General features: G+C 43.1%; 1 pseudogene; it reads right to left on the reverse strand.

The window, feature by feature from the left end:
- Positions 1-11,776: 11,776 nt before the first annotated feature.
- Wbp1l-ps1 (WW domain binding protein 1-like, pseudogene 1) lies at positions 11,777-12,916 on the reverse strand (annotated as a pseudogene).
- Positions 12,917-18,544: the final 5,628 nt, after the last annotated feature.

An 18,544-nucleotide genomic window follows, 5' to 3' on the forward strand; every position in this document is an offset into this window, starting at 1 on the left:
GCCCTCTTCATTCCAATATTTTTTCACTCAAATTTGGAAATCTACCTTTCTTTTTTCATTGATACTGAAAACAATCATCCTCCCATTCAACCTGTGACAATCAGTTCGTCCCTTTAATTCCGAACATGACTGCACAGAGAGGGGGAGGGAGAGAGGGAGGGAGAAGAAAGAGAATTTTCATAGGGAGCAGAACTCTGTAGAACAGCACCAATATTTACCTAACACCTTGACACAAGAGAATCCTTTTGCGTACCGAGTTTGTCTGTCAGCTTGATAGGGTAGCTACAACCTGTCTCAACAGAAAAACTAAAAGTCCACATCTGTCTGGGTTGCTTTTCTTTTGTCCACTTGACACAAGCTAGAGTTATCTAAGAGTCAGGAGAATGTGAAGATGATTCCAGAGGATTGGCCTGTAGGCAAATCTATGAAGAATTTTCTTAGTGAGTGATATGGGACAGCTCAGCCCACTGAGGACTGGTGGTCGCAGATGCTGGAGGAAAACAGTCTAAGCAAACCATGAGGAATAACCCAGTAAGAAAGTTCTGTTACAAGAGTCTGTCAGACATACAATGGTTGTAGTTTCTGGGCTTCATGTAGAACTGCCCACTCAGGGATTACCTCAGCTATCAAACCTAAGGATTGAGGGGGGTAGCTGAAGCCACAATGAAGGCACAAGTACTTGGGTGCTCTACATATGAACCTAGTTTTTCAACTTGCCCTAACTTCTGGTTGTTGAGGAGTCCCTCAAAAAAGAAGCTACAGCAGATACAAAGGGAAGCGGGAGTGTTTCTTCAAGAAAAGACAAAGTGCCTTGATCCAACTTTCCCAGAAGGACCAAGAAATTAGAGCAGACAGTATCACTGAACTACTCGGAGAAAGTGGGTGGGGAAAATGAGGTAGGAATGGATGTGCTAGCCTAGGCTCCTGGAGCAGGAAGTACTTCAGAGCGGTGGTGTGGTCCTTGAATGTTCCCATCTAAATTGGCATCTTTGCTCTAAATTGGCATAGTACTGGCTACTCCAGAATCCCCCTAAGCTTACCTGGGTTTTTCCTCATGTCCAAGTTCCGTCATTCCACCCACTACTGGACAGCCATTAGTCTAAATAGACTATATGCTATAGCTCGCCGTTCAAATCCTTATTCCTTAGTCTCATTTTTACACAGGGACTCTATCTTGGGATTTATCTGCAAGATCCTTATGACATTTAAATAGCTTCTGAAGGAATTATTAAAGCTCTTTGTATGTGCTTTTTCTGTAAAGACCCAAGAGGTCTAAAATCCTTTTAACAATATTAATAAAGAACACGCATATGATTAGAATTTATATGCATCCCAAGTAACTAAGCAACTGCAAGAAGAAAGGCCCAGCTACCCTAGTCACGTGTTACAGCAATGATTCTCTTTTTTGTCTAGGTTTTCTGTCCAGAGCACAGCTCTCACAACGTTGCCCTTATCAAAGTGACAGTTCTTCTGGCAGGAAGAGCATCCAGAACATTGGGCCCCACAACAATCCTTTCCCCGAATCTTCTATTGGAGTTTTCTTTGTTCCTTTTTAAAGGTCAATTTGCTGTTTTTTTAAAATAATGGTTATATTAAAATATAAAGCAATAATTTTGCTCATACCTTCATACAAGTATGTATGCAAGTGTGTATGTGAGTTTGCTCTGTGTGTGTATGTATTTGTGTTTGCTGTGTGTGTGTTTGTGTGTGTGTTTGTGTGTGTATGTTTGTGTGTAGTGAGCTTTCTCTTTGGAATGCATGTGAAGGACAAAAGCTGATACTATCATGTCCTATCATATATCATATCATGTACTATCATATATTGTTTCTTGGCAATATTTTTTGTCACAGTTCAGGTTAGAAGGACTAAATACCAAGTCGCCACGATCTGCTTGCCCCCTGCTCTCACTTCTGGATTACAGGCTTGTGCTGTCATGCCTGGCTTTTACCTACATGCATAATGATCATCTAAACTCGGTGGTCATGATAGCCAGGCAAGCACATTAGCTACTAACCCATCTCTCTCCCAGGCCCTAAATGTGTTCGTGCCATTTCCTCTATCACTCTCATAAACCCATTTTCTTGGTTAGAGTTTTATTGCTGTGAACAGACACCATGGCCAGGGCAGCTCTGATAAGGGCAACATTTAACTGGGGCTGACTTACAGGTTCAGAGAGTCAGTCCAGTATCATCCATCATATTGCAGGAATAATGGCAGCATCCAGGCAGGCATGGTGCAGGAGGAGCTGAGAGTTCTACATCTTCATCTGAAGGCTGCTAGCAGAATACGGACCTCCAGGCAGCTAGGGTGAGGGTCTTAAGCCCATGCCAACACCTACTCCAACAAGGCCAAACCTCATAATAGTGAAGCAAACCATCACATTCCACTCCCCGGCCTCCACAGACTTGAACAAACACATGAGTCTATGGAGCCCATACCTACCCATAGCATAAGAAAAATATATTTAGTTCAACTTCCAAGTGCCAATAGTCTATAGCAGTGTCAACAATGTCAAAAGTCCAAAGTTCAGGGTCTTCTCTGAGATTCTTCCAATCACTTAACTGTAATCCCCAAAGCATGACAGGAAACCAGCTGGGTAAACTGCAAACTCTGCATCTCCGTGTCTGATGTCAAAGCGGTCTTCAGATTTCCAACCCCTTTTTCATCTCTGTTGAGTGCAGCAGACTTCTTTCTCCTGTCCTGGTTGTACTCCCTGTTAGCAGCTTTCCACAGCAGCTAGCCCATGCTTGTGGCACCCCGAATATCCTAGGTCTCCAAGGCAACTTCAATGTTACAGCCTGGGATATCTAGGATCCATACATGATCTTCTGGACCCCACATAAGGGCTGTTGTCACTTCTCCAGCTCTGCCCTCTGCAGCACGCTAAGCTCAGGTTGATCCACTCCACTGCCGCTGTTGTTCTTGGTGATCATCCCATGGGTACTGGCATCTTCAATATACTGGGGTCTTCTGCTGTAACTAGGCTTCACCAGTAGCCTCTCATAGGCTCTCTTCATGGTGCCAAGTCTCAACTACTTTGCATGACCCCTTCAGTCCTGGCCCATAAACCACAGCTGAGGCTGCACCTTCACCAATAGCCTTCCATGGCCTTGCACAGGGCCAAGCCTCAGCTGCTCTTCATGTCCCATTCATGCCTTCAAAACCAGTACCACTTGGGTGACTCTTACACATTACCAAGTACAACTGCAGCACAAAGTACAACCTTGGCTATCTCTGGAACACAGCTTCTTTGTGGTCTCAGAAAACACTTCCCAGAGATTACACCTCAGTGATGCTGGATTCTTCTTAATCACCACTAATTTCCTAGCTCCAGCTGACCAGCATCAATTGTCCCAGGAGTCCTTCCTATTTTTTCACTCTAAAGCCAGAGCCACATGGCCAAAGCTGTCCAGGTCTGCTGCTTTCAGTAACTAGAACAGGACCCCCTTAGTCTATTACATTCTCACCAGCTTTCTGTTTTCCAACTCCTTCACTGCCTAAGCTTGGCTGTCCTGGATCTTGCTCTGTAGATTAACCTTGAACTCAGAGATCTGCATGCCTGTCTCCCGGGATTAAATATGTGTACCATCACACCTGGCCTTAAACTTTCCTTCACCTTGAACTTGCTCTGTCTCAGGCTGGCCTTGAACTCAGAGATCTGCTTGGCTTTATCTCCTGGGATTAAAGATGTGTACCACCATGCCTAGATCTAAACTTAGCTGGGTAGGATCTTGCCACAAATTTCCCACTCCCTTAATCTGCTATCTTCTAAAACATAGGGTTCAGCCCCACTTCACTTTCTGGTGCCCCTTTAACTGAACTCTTGAACCATATATCTTGTATATTTCCCTCTCAACTTGCTGCTTTTCATTAAAAGGCTCCTCATAAGGCAGAATTTTAGTAACTACACAAAAGAATTTATACCAGGATGTTCTGACACTTTCTGTTCCAAAGCAATTAATCTAATAAATTTCTTCACCTTAGTTTCAGGCAGACTCTTCAGACAATGTCCAAAAGAAGCCACATTCTTCACAAAAATGCCACAAAAACAGTCTCTATGCCACATACAGAAATTCTTCTCCTTTGAAACCTCTTGGGCCAGCTCTGCACAGTTCAAGCTACTCACAGAAACAAAATCTTCCATATCTCTTTTAGGACAACCCATTAAGCCACACTGAAAGCATTCCAATGCTTTCCAAATCCAAAGTCCCCAAATCCACACTCTTCCAAACAAAGACATGGTCAGGCCTATCACAGCAATACCCCACTCCTGGTACCAACTTCTGTCTTACTTAGGGTTTTACTACTGTGAACAGGACATAACCAAGGCAACTCTTACAAGGACTGGCTTATAGGTTCAGAAGTTCAGTCCATTATCATCGATGTAGGAACATAGCAGCACCCAGACAGGCATGGTGCAGGAGGAGCTGAGGGTTCTACATCCTCATCTGGAAGTTCCTAGGCAGCTAGGATGAGGGTCTTAAGCCCACACCCGTAGTGACACACCTACTCCTATAAGACCATACCACGTAATAGTCCCACTCCCTGGGCCAAGCATATAGAAAACATCACACCCATTATTTTAAAATTAATTCTTATTAAAACTTTTACAGTAAACTGAACACTCATAAACTATTCAATAGAATTTACTCAAATCTCTTCTTTCTCATTTCGTGTTAAGAGTCCTTGTTCCCCCTCGGAATGCTCTGAAGTGTCACCTGTACAACTTATGTTTAGTTTTGTGATCTGGTCTTTGAAGTTCTCACCAGGCTGTCCTATTGATGTTTGCTTATAGGATTTTAAGGTTTCCCTGGCCTGAACCAAACCCATAAGCATTCTTTACATAAATCAGTTCCAAATGCTGAAGAACATAACAGACAGGTTTACCGTAGCAACCCCCATCCTGGGTAAGAACTTCCTGTATTATCTTACTATATTGCTTACCAAAATAAATCCCTTTTCACTTCAGTTGCTTATGTCATTCATCTCAGGTTAATGGACCAAAAAGAAAGCAGACAGCTTGGACAAAAAAAGAACCTGGTATGTACTCCTTAAGGCCTACTCAAGCCCCACACATATGCCCTAATATCCAACAGCTAGGCCCTATGTCCAAAAGTTTTCAAAACCTCCCAGAAGAGCATCCCTAATTAGGGACCTAGATTCCAACAGCTGAGCATCATGGGCATTTCCTATTCAAAGCATAACAGTAGCCACACTTGTTGAGCTTCTGCTGTTGACTCTTGGTATCCCCTGCACTAGTTAACTAGATTAACTGTGCTTGTTAATCTAGATTGTCGAAGTGACATAATCTAGACACACCTAGAAGGCACGGTTCTGGATGTGCCAGTGAGGGATTATCTAGATTGAGTTAGTTGAAAGAGTAAGACAGAGCAAGTGTGGGTAGTACCAGTCCTTCCACAATAGTCCTAAACAGAATACACAATGGGAAAGCAAGCGACATTCATCCTTCCCGATTCCAGAGTGCAGAGAATGTTCCTAGCTGCCTCAAACTCGTTACCATAATTTCCCTGGCATGATGGAATGAATGTACACTGAAATTGTAAACCAAAATTAACCTTTCTTTTCTTCAGATACTTTTGTAACTCAGTATTCTCTCACAGCAAAAACAGAGGGAACCAACTGAGCCTGTCTCTTTAATATTTTCCATTTTAAGAGACATGTAGTGGTTGATTCTTTATTTACTTGCTGACAGCAATACATTTCATGTGCATGTTTGTTACCTGAGTATCTTTGGCTTGACTCTTAAAGTTTCCTCTTCTTTATTGTTCTGCTTTGGTTCTGGATATCCAAGAATCAAACTCTGGGCATTTTGCCAGCTGGAAAATTGATCTACTGATGACCTCTGCCCCAGACTTAACAAATTGCTGCCTTGTGATTTTGGTGTCATATTTAAGTAACATTTGATTATCCATAGATTACAAAATTCACTTAGTGTGCTTATTTCTGGGAGGTCTGCACTCTCACATTTTGCAATGTTGGTCTCTGATTAAGTCTGGTTTATTTTTTTTATATGGCAAGAAAGAGGCAGGTATTCGAGTCTGCAGTTGCCTGATGATATCAAATTGGCACAGCACTATTTACTTCAGGACATTGCCTCTCAAAATTGTTGATTTTGATTGCTCCCAGATCTTCGTGGTAAAACATTTTCACTAGAAATAGAGAACACTTTGGTCTCAGGTCATGGAAAACTCAAACTGGTACTTACCAGAAAGCTTCCTCTTTACTGGCTAGCTTTTATAGGACAAAATGTACTATGCACTGTTCTGGAGGAGAGGAGAGTCATCAACAGTCTTTGTCAGCAGTAAACCCTGTAAATACAAAAGTGACCATCAGGGCAAGGTATGCCCAGAGGCACATAGGCGCATGCATGTTATAGGGGTAGCAAATAGATTTCTGATTGGAATTAAAGCTTGCTCCACTGGAAGGACCTCTTGTCTAGTATGCTAAGAATGCAAGGTTAGGCAGCTCCCAGGCTTCAGGCTAAAGATAATAGTGCTATTTGCTAAATGAAAGCCTCAAATTGCCCTGGAAATTTCCATCCGTGGATTAGTGGAACTCTCAGACTCCATCAGAGATGCTTCTTTGTGGAGTGAAAAGCAATCAGCGCAGTAAGTCACAACTGGTCAGAACCATGTCTGTAAGTGTGGAGAGAGGAGCCGCTAATGGGAACATCATGTACAACTGGCTAACCCCAAAGCTAAGGGAACATTAAGAATGACAAAAACGTTGTTAAGGCCAAATATCAGCAAGGACTGGAGCAAAGGGTCATTTCCTAACATGGCAGGAACACTGTTCTCATGAGTTCATAACAACTCTATTTACCTGTAGAAGACCCGAACAAGCCCAAGCTAGTCAATATTCTGGAGTGGTGGGGAGATGGTCAGTGAGTCTGTATTCCTAACTGACAAACAATGGCACTTGATGACTTCTGGAGGAGAGAGAGAGAGAGAGAGAGAGAGAGAGAGAGAGAGAGAGAGAGAGAGAGAGAGAGAGAGAGAGAGAGAGAGAGAGAGAGAGAGAGAGAGAGAGAACCAGTTTTCTTTAAAGGTGTAAACCCATTCTCCAGATGATGGCAACGTACCCATGACTTTATGTATGGCCAGGACAATTTGGATTCAGCGAGTTGTTAAAAACAAAACAAAAACGAGGAAGCAGTGTTCACAGGAAGTGTAAAAGTCAGGGACCAATCTGGGAAGAGATCGGGAGAAGAGTTGGGGGGTATTAAAATACATTATGCACACGTATGGAATTTTTTTTAAATGATAAATTATTATATTTAAGGTTTTTTCTGCTGACCACTATGAAAGTTTATGTCTGGGCTACATTGTTTTGTTTTGTTTTATCTCGATTTGCTTTTTATTTTCTTTAAAAGGGCAGAATCACAATATGCTACTCACAGTATCTTAAAACTTTGATACCCAGCAGTCCTCCTGCCTTTACTTTCTGAGTAGCTGGTATTCCATTTAGGAGCACAGGTCTCTCTTTGTATTGGTTTATTTAAAGTGAGCGTTCTTTTATGTAGCCTTGGGGAGTGTGCAATTCCCTGTGTAGATCAGGCTGGTCTCAAACTAGGACTCATTGTCTTGCATCTGTCTCTTCTCTGCTGTGCATTACAATCAAGCACTACCCTATGTGGCCCCTGTTGGATCTTTACCACAACCACCGGGTGTCAGTGCCTTAAGTATGAGTATAACAGGAGTCAGGCTGTGTCTCATCCTAGTTGTGGTCTCATGTGTTGCTTTGGCCATGCTACGTGCTTTCGCATTTCAGTGTGAACTTTACAATCGGCGTCTCGGTTCCACCAAAAGTCTTGCCAGTTTTCTCATTGATACATGATATGCCACATCCCTGAGAGCTGGTCCTTACAAACGTTGCATTGTAACAGTCTTTAGTGTACTAGCCTCAGAGCAATGGATCGCTCTATTTCTTTAAATCTCACTGGTTTCTCTCAACCTTCCTGTTACTTTAATTGTATGTGTCCTTTTCTTCCTCACCTAAATGTGTCTTTGTGTATACCATCAGATACTAATATTTAACTATTAATTTCCAGAATGTCAGAATACATTGGCTTTTCTGTACGAATCATGTGTCTTGCATCAATGCTAGGATCATTGTGCTGAGTTCTTAAATTTTTATTATTTCTTAATGATTTGTATAATCTTTTTTATGATATTCAATCCTTCCCCCAACTAATCACAGACACAAACCCTTGTCAAATCATCCAACTTTGTGTCCTGCCTTTGTTTGTTTGTTCGTTTGTTTGTTTCTTTAAGACAGAATGTCTCCGAGTAGCCCTGGCTGTCTCCGAACTCTATCTGAAGACCACACTGGCATCAAACTCACAGAGATCTTTGTGCCTCTGCCTCGAAAGTGCTGGGATTAGAGACATGCACCACCATCACCTACATTTGTGTCTTTAAAAAAAAAGCTCATCAAAACCAGTTTGTTCTGCTCAAATATTCTTTTTGGATGTGTGACCACCCGCTTGAGTGAGTTTGACTTACCAGGGGATACATTCTCAAAGAAAATGGACTCCCCTTCTCCCAGCCGCCTATTGCTCCTGAACTGCCAGCAGGACTTCATGCTCAACCATCCTCTCTCCATGTTGGGATTTGGTTTGACTTGGGCATATAGAAGTCTTGTGTATGTCTTAACAACCTCTGTGAAACTGAATGCTTTCTCTTAGTATATTTTATTTCGTCGTGTTTGGTGGTTATCTCTTAGAAACCTGTTCTTTTCTAGTGAGAGATGGAAAGAATAGATCTGGGAGGTAGGGAAGGGGGAGAAGGCAAAACCACTTGGGGAGTGGCTTTAAGAATGATTTTATTAAGGCTTCTCACAGTGGTTAGAGCCACTTTGTCTTCAGAACAATCACGGCACAGGATATGCATCACCCAGACTGCCCCGGGGAGTCTGAGCAGCTGAGTCTTAGTGCTTAAAATACACGTGTTCACAGTAACTGCTGGGCAGGAATATGCCTCACACAGGGATATGTTAGAAGCTGCAAATCTTCTAACCATAGCGCCAACCCCTCTGCCAACCCCTCCTCCCATTTACCTGGAAACCCAACTCAGCCAAGTCTCCCTGGCCCCAATTCACTAGTTCCTGTGCTCTCTCTGAGCATCGGAGTGCCTTGGTCATCACGGTGAGTGCTTCAGTAAACCTGGTCAGCACTCAGGACAGCTCCCCACTCTGCCAGGGGAAAGAAAGGTGAGATTGGTCTCAGTTCATCATCAGATAACGGAAGAGGGGTTCCTTTTGGGAAAAACTTGCTCTCCTCTGAGACACTTCATGGAGGTGTCTGAGGCTTTTACAGGAAGGTAGTGGGGAAGGTCCATGACAGTGAAGCTCAGGTCCCTCTGGCCGCACACCAACCCTCTAGACCTTGGCAGAGGGACTATGAATTTGTGGCTCTGAGGTATCTGCCAGAGACTCAGGGCGAACCTAGAAAGGTGCATGTCTGGGTCACAACCAGTCCAAGCTTGTCACTCAAGACTCAATCAAGCTTCTGTTTGAAAGCAGCAGAGGGAGGGAGGCTGCTTCCAGATGTTTCCACGTAGAGGGAACAGAATGCAGGCTCTGAGTCTCTATGGAGCAATGTGCAAATCGAAATGGTTAGCTGAGTAAGAAGCCTCTCCCTGGAGAGCAGTGTGGCTGGCAAACACAGGTGCTGCCATCCACAAGGCTGCTGAATACACCCAAGTACAGTTAGACAATTGATGACAGTAAATGCATAAAACAAATTGCCTTGAGAAAGCCGCATATGCTCCAGACCTGTGGCTAATGTGAGCAGAATGGCCATTCAAGTATCTTCACAAGAACACAGGGCTCAAGGCCAGATACAAAACACAACACACACACACACACACACACACACACACACACACACACTATCCAACGTCACTATGTAGAATCCACTTGTTTGACAAGTATTTTGGTTTGTAATATCCAAATGCAGATAGGCATTTACCTCACAGCCTTGAATCTGTTCATGTGTGTTTATGTGTGGACTTTTTTTTTCTTCCTTTTTCTTTTCTCACCATAATGGCATTACTGAGGAACCATTCAAGAGCAGAGGAAGAACCAAACTCTTTGTAACTGGACTTAGCAAGGGATGTTCATCTCAGCTACTTCTGTGCTCCTTTTTTCTGTCAGTGCACAACTGGGTCTCTAGAGGCAGACAACAGTAACCAGACCCCAGGGTCCTGCTGGGGATCACTGTCACCTCCTGCAAGAGACTCTTTACACAGGCTGTAGTGGAAAGTGAGCCTCTGTGGTATTTTGCATATGCTTGACCCAGGGAGTGGCACTATTAAGAGGTGTGGTTTTGTTGGCATAGGTGTGGCCTTGTTGGATGAAGTGTATTCCTGGGAGGGTGAGCTTTGAGACCTTCCTCCTAGCTGCCTGGAAGTCAATCTTTTCCTGGTTGCCTTCAGATAAAGATGTAGAACTCTCAGCATCTCCTGAACCATACCTGCTTGGATGCTGCCATGCTCCCACCTTGATAGTAGTGGACTGACCCTCTAAACCTGTAAGCCAGCCCCAATTAAATGTTGTCCCTTATAAGAGTTGCCTTGGTCATGGTGTCTCTTCACAGCAAATGGAAACCCTAACTAAACCTCTAAGAAGCAAGGGGACCACCATCAGAACCACAGATAACCTAGGTATTCATTCTAAATGGTAAGTTTACAACAAATACACAAACAACAGATCTCAAGAGAAAATACTGTGTGAGAGCCAGGCTATGAGGCTGCCTTGCCCAGGACATACAACTTCCTCAGTCCATCTGCTTACAGAGGACGGGGAGACAGAGACTGCAGACTCTGTTCAAGATGGGCAAGGACCATGACCACCTGTGGGCATAGACAAAGGGCAAAGGTTGGGGAGGCTATGTCTCTGCTAGTCACCAGACTTAGGCCTCCACTCATAGAAGGCCTGGGGCTACCACCACCAAGCCTGTTCACCCTCTCTCCTCCTGGCCCAACAGTAGCCAGACTCTTAGAAACCTTGGAGGAGAGATGCAGAATTCCCTTGTCCAGAAGAGAATTCCTGCTGCCTACTAATACAGTCCTTGTTCCCAGCAAACCTTACTTGTTGTTTTTAAAGGAAAACACAGCAGCGAGCACAGTATAATCTTCTATTTCTAAACTACAAGGCAGAAGGCTGCTGAAGCCTGCTGAGAAGGGCCCCCTCTACAATGCACAGATGTGTACTTTCCACCTGAGCCTTGTCAGATCAACCTGTCCATCTGTTCTCACCCTCCCACAGGATTAGACCAGTGCCAGCTCTACAGATACTGGCAGCCACAGTTGACAATCCCCGGGCCCCTGAGGGGTTCCTTCTTCACTCAGGGCCAAGATAAACTGTCACTGCCAGACTGAGACACAGTGGAGTTCTTTGACAAATTAACTCCAACACTGAGAAGCAGCTCAGAGCACAGTCCCAGTCCCCAGCATGGGGGTGTGGGGGGGGAGCTTTCTAAACACTTGTTTCTCGGCCAAGCAGGTAGGTGAGATACAGCTCTGAAAATGACAGGGGTGCAAAATGAGTCACAAAACCAGCTTTTCAGTCGTCTATGCTGTGCTTTTGTTGAGAACAGGAGGTATCCATGCCCCAAATCTGTCGTGGAGATGTGGAGAAAGGGACACAGGAGGGGGAAATTTAAAAGGACAAAGTGGCTGTGCCATTTCCAAAAGTCAATTAATTCTTCTCTTGTGGGTGTCCCTGACCCTGGGTGTTGTCAAGCTCTTGGATTCAGCGAGGGGAGCAGCTGCACTGTGAGTTTAGTGAATCCTGTTCATTAATGATGTTTTGCAGCAGGCACACAGGCAGCTGTGACAAGTGGGGTTGCCCTTGATCTCAAGCCTGCTCTTTGGAGAAGCAGACAGAGCCCTTTGTCTTCATTAAAGGAGGCCTATGTGACAACTGTCACGGAAGTCCAGGGGCCCATCCAAAGCATCAAGTCACCTGTGAAGAAGCAATGTCTGCTGGGTGTCTTGTCTTTGCTGTCAGGGGCATACACAACCATGCTCAGAGCTTGAATCTCTCAGTAACCCCTCCTTATGCTCCAAATCCCTACCCAGGAAGACGCCCCTGGGTCCAGCTCCCTACTGCTGGCCACTGAGTCAGTAGACTCTCTTCCGGGGGCTTTAACAGCTGCCCAGTCAGTAGACTCTTCAGAGGGCTGAAGGTCAGGAACACTGAGGTGTGGGGGGACTTTTCCTGCTTCTGCTTGGTCCAGACAAAGAACTTGTGCTCCTTGAGGGCCATGGGACAGATCAGCACCCGTGGGGTGGGGGTCTGCCACCTGCAGGGCCACCCTGAGGAGGCAGCAGCTGCTGTTGTGACTGGAAGACGCTGTACAGTGGAGGAGTTGTAGGTTCATCACATCCTCGTAAGGGGGTAATAAATAGTTTGGCAAAAACCTGAACTAAAATGGCAGGGATGAGTAATTACAGGCTTCCTGGTAGGCCATCAGTTTGATTTCATGCTGTTCCTGCTGGGCCTGAAGGCAGTGCCTGGGCTAAGCGGTGGTAACAGACACAGCAGTAGCTCGGGAAAATGATGATGGTCAACATCAGCCAGAATCCAATACTGTCCCCGAGGGAGTGAGAAAACGCTGGATGCTCCGTGCTCTCCTCTGCTTGTGGAACAGAGGCAGTAACTAGGTCCCCAGGATGCTAAGAGCCCCCTGGGCAAGGACTTACACCAGAATTCATGGCTGCAGCACTGAGACTGTCCACTGTAGTGTTCTGTGTAGAGATTGTAGCTTTGGTCACTGGTACCCACACAGGCTTCCTTATCCTGGGGGTGCTCAGCTCTGACTGACAGAGGGCTAGTTAGTGCCTGGAGGAGCAGGAGTACCGTGACACCCAAGAGCCTCCTGCTCTCCATCCCCCTCCTGCTCCTGCTCCTGCTCCTGCTCCTGCTCCGGCTCCTCCACCATGGCACCACCACCCCTCCTCCTTCTCTTCTTCCCTCTGCTTCCTGTTTCCCTCAAGAATCTATTTTCAACAAAAGGAGGGGAAACAGTGAGTTCGTATATGCCACGCTGTGTCCAGAAGACACTGGTGTCTTGTACTTATGCACGGCCTTTGCTTCCTCCATTCTTTCTGACTTGTCTTCCATGAGCCTTGGGAAGAATCCGAGCAGTATGTCTGTTCTATTCAAAGGCTCAGAATTCTATAGTATCGTACTGTCTAATCTTGACCAGTTGTGAGTCTTTGTGTTAACAATCAGACATTCCAAATGAGAGTTTATCAATGCAGCAGTAACTCATTAGGAATTGATGTCATACTATGTCCACTGAGCCGAACAACAGTAAGAGGTTGTCCATTAGAGGTTAGAAGCTACCTAGCCATAGGGTTTTGGCCTAAAAATGGTGACAAATTAGGGTTTTATCTTGTAGTTTTGAACTTAAATGCAATCAGAAAGTGGTTGTGTTTCCTCGCTCAGAATGAGTCTTTCTAGCCTCATTCATTTCCCTGTGAATTTCTTAATTTTGTTTTGCTTAATTAGTATTCTGTTTGTGTAAATATAGCATGTTTTCATTATCTCTTCCTTAGTTGGTAACATCTAGGTTGTTTTTATTTCCAGGTTATTGTGAATAGAGCAGCAGTGAATATAAATGAGCAGGTGCTAATTAGGTATGGAGTTCTTCAGGTGTATGTCCAATAATGGCATACCTGGACCTTGTTATACACGTATCCTGGGTCATCTGTACTTCAGCCCTACACAAAGAACTACAGGAACTTAAGAATGCTGAAAGTTAAAAAAAATAGTCTTTTCCAGGGAAGAACCCACCAACTAGTTATCTAATACCAAATGGTCAGTCTTTAGAACATATACATCCAAGTAGCATTATATGTATTTAATGTGCGTGTGTGTGTGTGTGTGTGTGTGTGTGTAACATTTACTAAAGAAAAGGAGGCCACTAAAATCAGGAATAAGACAAGGATGTTCACTCTCTGCCCTCCCATTCAACGTAATATTTGAAGTATTTATTAGAGCAACAAGATAAATGAAATTTGATGCTATCTTGACAATTTCTGTGAACAACCATATTAGAAGTTCATTGAAGATGATGTCTAATCTGTAGAATGCTTTTGTTAGAATAACCATTTACTAATCCTACAGCTCCATGAGCATGGGAGGTCTTTCTATCCTCTGATATCTTCTACAGCGTCTCAAAGACTTGAAGGTTTTTCCATACAAATCTTTCACTTGCTTGATTAGAGTTATCCCAAGATACTTTCTCTGAGACTATCGTGAATAGTATTATTCCGTGACAGCTTTCTTGGGTGTTTGTCATGTGTACATAGGAAAGCTACTCAGCTTTATGTGTTAGTTTTGTATCCTGTTACTTTGCTGAATGTGTTTTTCAGCTATAGGAGTTTTCTGCTGGGCTTTTTATGTATAGAATCATCTTCTGGAAATACAGACATTTTGACTTCTTCTCTTATTCGTATCCCCTTTATTACCATCACTTGTCTTATTGCTGTAGTCAATACTTAAAGTATTATGTTGAACAGAGAAATGAGAGTGAACATCCTCATCTTGTTCCTGACTTTAGTGGCCTCTTTTCTTTTCTTTCTTTAATGGATTTACACATATGTGTGTATGTATCCATATATGTACACACTCATATACACACATGTTCCTAAACACACAAATATGACCTGCTCAGTCTGTATAATATTACTTGCATATAGATTTTCAGAGCTGACCACTAGGTGTGTTCTTCCCTGAGGAAGAGTACTTCTCTCACTCGCAGCATTCCTCAGCTGCCTGTAATTCTTTATGCAGGACTGACATTTCCTGAGCTTTCCTCCTTCCTCATTAGCACATCTATTGGTGTCATCTTTGTCTAGTTCATGTTTAGACAACCATGCTGGTGGAGCTTCTAACATTCCTAAGAGACACAGTGTCACAGCGAACCCTGTTCCTTAGCCTCTTACAATACACACACACACACACACACACACACACACACACACACACACACACTTCTATAATGATCTCAGAGCCTATCAGTTGGGACTGAGCTCCAATATCCACGACCTCACAAGCCCTGGATTGTTGGCCAGGTTTTCAATACCAGGCATGATTTCCTCTTGTTGAGCAGGTCTACATCCAATTAGAGCACTTTTGGCTACCATCAAGGTATGTATGCCACTATTGAACCCTTATAATTATTGTTGTAGTTCATAGGCACCATAGCTGGGTAGGACGGTTGGTTGCTTCCCCCTGGAAGTTTGCATGGTACATTCTTGTACCATGAAAGCTAGTCCTCAGGTAGGAGGCATTCAGCTCAGTTCTAGCTCAGAGGCTCCTGGGCCCTGCCTGTGAAGTACATGCTATCGTCAGTATGTAGAGGACTTATCTTCTAGCTCTGGTGTGGGAGCAGAGAGTGAAGGAACCTGGGCCAATAGCTCGTAATGCTTAGGGAATCTACTGGACAACTCTGACCAATAACTAAAGAGGGCTTCTCATGCCTGGCTGTGGGGGGTTTTGGTAGACAATCTTTGGCTCTTAGAGGGAGCATTTTCAGCCCAAAAGGGATATTTTACTTTAAATTGTATATGTATCTTTATATACCAATGTAAGTATATTATAGGTAAATAGCTAACGGTGTGGTTCCTTATGACTTTTTAGACATCTTTATTGTTATTTAACCCTGTTCCCTCTGTCTTCTGTATTTTCTCCCCCATCTTTCTAGTTAGCCTCCCATTCTTCCCATTTTTCCCCTTCAGACCATTTGTACCCAAACATTCTCTATTGCTCTCATCCCTCTCTGTTGCTCTCCCTGCCTCTGAAATCATCACTCTTTTTACCTTCCTGGTTTTTGTTGTTACTTCAGGATACGTGCTTGCAACAAAAATGTGAAGCTAAGAGCCTCAGATGAGGAATACCATGTGATACTGTCTTTTGGGAACTGGTTACCTCACTCAGTGTGAACTTTTCCAGTTCTCCCTATTTATCTGCAAAGTTCATAGTTTCAGTTTTCTTTACAGCAGAGTAGTATTGCATATATGGATGTAATTTCATAATATATTTCATAATTATGAATAATATATGCATAATATATATACCCAAATCTTGTGATCCACTTGTTACCCGTAGGACATTTACTTGGTTTCCATTTCTCAGCTATCATAGAGTAGCAATGAGCATGCCTGAGCAAATACTTACAGAGTAGGATGTCAAGTCCTTGGGATATACCTTGAACTGGTACAGTTGTGCCATATAATAGGTTTATTTTTAGCCTTTTGAGGCCTTTCCACACTTATTTCCAAACTAGCTGAACTAGTTTGCAATTCCACCAGTGAATGGGGGTCTCCTTTTCCCCAGCATCACTTCCTTTTATTTATTTATTTTTTTTGCCATTTTCATGATCTTTGCCTTTCTGTCTCAAAGCTCTTTGGATTCGCATTGCCCTAATGATATTTCTTAGCAATTTTTTCTTTTAAAACAATTTCTTTTCAGATTACAGGCCAACTTCTTGAATACATCTTTTTTTTTTTTGGCTCCTTGGGTTTTTGAGTTCTTTACATATTCTGGATAGTAAAGCCTCTGTTCAATGTATAACTGGCAACAATTCTCTCCCATTCTGTAGACTTCCTGATCACTCAACTGGTTATTTCTTTATCTAAACAGAAACTTTTTGTCTTCATGAAGTCCCATTTGTCAATCGCTGGCCTTATTTCTTGGGCAAGTGAAGTCCTTACTTAGGAAGGTTTTGTCCCTCCACCTATATCATAATAGGGTACCCCCTTTGTGTCCTTCTAGCAGTCTCAACATTTCAGGTTTCACATTTAGGTCTTTAACCCATTAGAGTTAGTTTCTGTGCAATGTGACAATACGGGTCTAATTTCATTCTTCAGCATGTGAACATCCAGTTTTCCCAGCACCATTTGTTGAAAATGGTGGGGTTTTTTTCAGCTTATGTTTTTGGCACTTTTGTCACATATTAAATGGCTGAAGTTAGGGATGCTTATGTTTGAGCCTTTGATTTTGTTCCATCGGTGTTCACATCTGGTTTTGTGCCGACTCCCTGTTGTTTTCTATCCCTGGCTCTGTAACTTATCTTGAGAACGAGAGTGCCAATCCCTGCAGCATTATCCCTTTTGCTCAGGGTTGTTTGACTACCTAGATCTTCTGTAGTTTGTAAGAATTTTAGGATAACTTTTTTCTGTTTCTGTGGAGAGTGAGATGGAGATTTGGAGAGACACTGTATCGAAACTCTAAACAGCTTTTGGTAACATCATCACTTTCACAATATTAATCCTCCCAATCCATGTGCAATGCAATGGGATGTGCTTCCATTTTCTAGTATCTTTCTCTTTTTTCGCAGGTTCAAAGTTTTCATTGTAAATTTATTTCAATCTCCTTGGTTAGATTTACTTCTAGATATTTTCTTTTCTTTGAGGCTATTGTGAATGAGAGTGTGTCTGTGATCTCTTTCTACATGTTTGTTGGTAATGTATAGAAAAGCTATTGACTTGTGCAAGTTCATTCTGTATCCTGGCAAATTAATGAATTTGTTCATGGTTTCTGGAAGTTTCCTGGTAGAATTTTTGAATCTCTTATATATAATACCGTGTCATCTGCACATAGGGACAGTCTGACTTCTCTTCCTAGTCTTTTTGTTTCCTTCTCTTGCCTGATTCTTCCAGTTAGTGCTCTGACCACAGTACTGAAAAGGAGTGGACACCCCCCTCTTACACAGGATGTCAATACGGTTGCTTCAAGTTTTTCCTCTGCAGGAGCATGTTGGCTATAGTTTCTCATATTTAGCTCTTACTGTGTTGAGGTATGTTTCCTCTAGTTCTATTTTATCCAGGGCTTTTATCAAGAGAGCATATTGGATTTTTGTCAAAGGCTTTTCTGCCGTATATTGAGATGATCATGTGATTTTTTTTTTTTTTTTGCTTTATCTCCACTTACATGATTTATTGCATTTGTGACTTGAATTTCAGGGATAAAGCCAATGTTAACATAGTGGGTAATCATTTTTATGTATGTGTGTATTCTGCTTGCAAATATTTTATTAGGCATTTAGAATGTGTAGTCATCAGCCTGTAGTTTTCATTTTAAGTTGTATCTTTACATGGTTTAGTTTTAGACTGATACTGGCTCCACAGAAGGTGTTTTGGAAGCATATTCTCTCTCTTTCTCTCTCTCTCTCTCTCTCTCTCTCTCTCTCTCTCTCTCCCTCCCTCCCTCCCTCCTCCTCCTCCTCCTCCTTCCCTCCCTCCCTCCCTCCCTCTGTCTCTGTCTCTGTCTCTCTCTGTCTCTCTCTCTTTCTCTCTCTCTGTGTATGTGTGTGTGTATGCGTGAGTGCATGTGTGTGTGTGTGTGTGTGTGTGTGTGTGTGTGGTGTCTGTTATTTATTTACTTCTTTATGTGTTTATTTGTTTGAAAAGCTTAAGATGGAGTGCCTGGAGATCTCCTTTGAAGACCCGGGACTCCACCTGGGCTTGGGCATTTTTAAACCTGGAAGCCTTTTCATTACTGCTTCAA

Source organism: Rattus norvegicus, chromosome X, assembly GCF_036323735.1.
Source record: "Rattus norvegicus strain BN/NHsdMcwi chromosome X, GRCr8, whole genome shotgun sequence".
Taxonomy (NCBI): Eukaryota; Metazoa; Chordata; class Mammalia; order Rodentia; family Muridae; genus Rattus; species Rattus norvegicus.